The following is a 3424-nucleotide window of genomic DNA, read 5'->3' on the forward strand; positions in this document are numbered from 1 at the left end:
ACAGATTGTTCTTTCACCAGCTTGAGGCTTTTTGGCAGGTCTTTTCAGGCCCCAGGCTCCTGTGGGGGATGGCGGGGGGGTGGAGGGGTGGCCTTGAAGCCTGCATCTGCCATCATCTACTAGAGGTATGTGAACACAGACGGTGAAGGTGGGGTCCCCTTGGCCAGTGTTCAAGGCCTGCCAGGAATTGTGGGGGAGGAAAGCCAAAGGCTAGACCCCTGGAGTCCCTGAGATTCCAGGACTAGAATCATGGAGCTGGGGCCTTTCTTTACTGGAAGCTGGGCCACTCCCCTGGTCCCCTGCTAAGGGCCACGGTGGGAAAGACACGTGTTCTGGTGTGAGACCCAGAGCCTGATGGTGGGAACTTGGGAAGCCACAGGTGGGGACAGGACTGCGCTTGGGGGCTGGCAAGGGCCAAGGTAAGCTGATGCCAGGCCTATAGAGACCTAGAAGGCTGTTAAGGACTTCTGAGAAGCCTAAGCAGAGTTAGAAGAAGGAGAAAGGGGTAGGTATTCCAGGAAGCATAAGCAAAGGCACCAAGCAGGTTCAAGAATGAAGTGTGCTCATGCCCAGATCAGCCCTGTCTTCAGGACCACATAGTTAGCCACAGCCTGGAGCAGAGACGCACCGTGCACATCCTCATGGCCACACTCTCCCTCAGTTGGTCACAAACCCAGAAAAGCACCAGGCCACAGCCCAGGCCAGCCTACTCCCTAAGGAAGGCCATCATGGAGGTTGTTAAAACATCTCCTGCCCCTCACCCTGCAACCCTGCAACACAGCACTGTTACCCCATTTCATAGATGTGAAGATTGTGCACCAACTGAAGAGCATTGTCTAGTACCTCCAGGCTACACAGGGATAGAGAAAGAGCCACAAGTGCCCCGTGGGTTGGGAGCCTCCTGAAGGAGGAGCCCCGGGCCAGGCAGAGAGAGGGCCACCTCCCTGCTCCCGTGCCCACCATGCCAGACCAGAGGAGATGGACCCAGGGACTCAGCGCCAAGCTTCCCAGGCTGGACCTACTGTCCTGAGCAGGGGCAGCCATGGTGCAATGCTGCCCCCTGCCGGCGGCCAGGGAACAGGCCCAGCTGCAACTGCAATGAGGCCCCCAGGAGACAGGACCTGGCTCTGGGCTATATGGTTGCCTTGACCTGGGTGGGGATTGTTGGGGAAGCTGTGCTGGGCGGTAGCGAAGTCAGAAGGCAGAGAGATTCAGATCTCAGTGAAAATAACAATAACGGCCATCATTTACTATGAGCCAGGTACTGCTCTAATGCTTTACATATATTGTTAACTCATTTACTCCTGACTCACTTCTTAATAGGGGAGGCACACTAATTATCCCCATTTTACAGAGGAGGAAACTGACATACTAGAAGGTTATGTAACTTGCTCAACTAGGAAGTGGCAGAGTGCCCCAACAAGGTCTCACTTTCTGCAATTTCTAGAGGCTAACCTGCATGTCTCAGCCACAGCTGCAGAAGAGCAGACAGGTGTCCTGTAGCCCCAATTATGAACCATTCTTTCCTTGGGCCACATGGAAGGACTGAGGCCCTGGATTTCACATGGGCCTGGGACTTCTCTGAGCCTTCCCACGGAGTTTAAAAGGCTGGAATCTCAGAAGACTCCAGAATTTAAGGGAATGACCCGAGTCATCCTTGTCCTAGGTCACCCAAGATCCAGATGGCAAAGAGCCCTGTGGGCCTTTGTGAAGAACACCTGTGTGCAGTGTCTGTCCTCCCAGCCGCAGACAGCTCTGGTCCTCCTATTCTCACCCTGATTACTGCAAAAGTTTCAAGCTCAGTCCTCTCCCAACCATATGTCAAATTATGACATCCTGCTTAAAACCCTTTACTACAACTCAACAACAACAAAACAAACAACTGGATTTAAAAATGGGCAAAGGATTTAAACAGATATTTCTTCAAAGAAGATATACAAATGCCCAGTAAAGATGTAAATAGATGCTCAACGTCTTTAGTTATTAGAGATATGCAAGTCAAAATCATAATGAGGTACAACCTCACACCTATGAGGATCAAAATATTATAAAAAAAAAGTATTGGCGAAGATGTGAAGAAATTGGAACTTTTGTGTACTATTGGTGGGAATGTAAAATGGTACAGCCACTATGGAAAACAGTATAGCATATTCTCAAAAAATTAAAAATAGTATTACCACACATGCAAAAATAAATTCTCTAACCCATATGGTGATGGGTGTTAACTAGATTTACTGTTGTGATCATCTCGTAATATACACAAATATTAAACCATTATGTTGTACACCTGAAACTAATATAATGTTATATGTCAATTCTACCTCAATTTACAAAAAAACTAGCAATATATGGACTAAAAAAATTACATATGGTCTAGCAATTCTGCTTCTGGGTATATACCCAAAATAATTGAAAGCAGGATCTTAAAGAGATATTAGTATAGGCATCTTCACAGCATTCGCAATACCCAAGTGTCCATCAAAAGGTGAACAGATAAATAAAATGTGGTGTATACATACGATGGAATATGATTCGGCCTTATAAAGGAAGGAAATTCTGACACATGCTACAACATGGATGAATCCTGAGGACATAAACTGTATGAATAAAACAGCCCCCAAAAGACAAACACTCTATGACTCCTCTCCTATGAGGTCCCTAAAGTAGTTGGATTCATAGGGGTGGAAGGTAGAACGGTGGTTGCCAGGGGCTGGGGGAGGGAGGATAGGTACAGAGTTTCAGTTAGGGAAGATTTTTAAAGTTCTGGGTAAGGAATTCCCTGGTGGTCCAGTGGTTAAGACTCAGTACATTCACTGCTGTGGGCCCAGGTTCAATCCCTGGTCAGGGAACTAAGATCCTGCAAGCTGTATGGTGCAGCCAAAAAAAAAAAAAATTAAAAGTTCTGGGTAAATGTACAGTTCTGTGATGTCTGTTTTACTCAACATTTATTCAAAAATTAATTTTGTTTAACTTTTTTACTTTTAATCATATAAAATGCTGTTTAATGTAGATAAATATGAAACACATAATAGAATTATCGAAATAGTATTTCAGTCTAGTATATATAGGTAACGTGGGTGTTACGAACTAAAAATCCTGCTAAGTTATATATTTCTTACCACTAATAAACATAATAGATACATCTTTTTTTCTGTCTTTATTTATTTATTTTATTGGAGTATAGTTGATTTACAATGTATTAGATTCACATATGCAGCAGTGATTCAGTTATACATATACATATATATCTTTTTCAGATTCTTTTCCATTATAGATTATTACAAGATATTGAGTCTAGTTCCCTGTGCTATAAGGTAGGGCCTTGTTGATTAGCTATTTTATATATAGTAGTGTGTATAAGTTAACCCCAAACTCCTAATTTATCCCTCCCACCCCCCATCCCCTTTGGTAACCATAAGTTTTT

General features: G+C 44.5%; 1 non-coding gene across 1 annotated transcript; it reads left to right on the top strand.

Annotated features, from left to right (window-relative positions):
• The first annotated feature begins 2776 nt into the window (after positions 1–2776).
• Positions 2777–2849, top strand: TRNAE-UUC (transfer RNA glutamic acid (anticodon UUC)). The gene has a single exon. It is a non-coding gene; the product is annotated as a tRNA-Glu (tRNA).
• The last annotated feature ends 575 nt before the right edge of the window (positions 2850–3424 follow it).

This window comes from Lipotes vexillifer, unplaced genomic scaffold (assembly GCF_000442215.2).
Source record: "Lipotes vexillifer unplaced genomic scaffold, Lipotes_vexillifer_v1.1 scaffold437, whole genome shotgun sequence".
Classification (NCBI taxonomy): domain Eukaryota; kingdom Metazoa; phylum Chordata; class Mammalia; order Artiodactyla; family Lipotidae; genus Lipotes; species Lipotes vexillifer.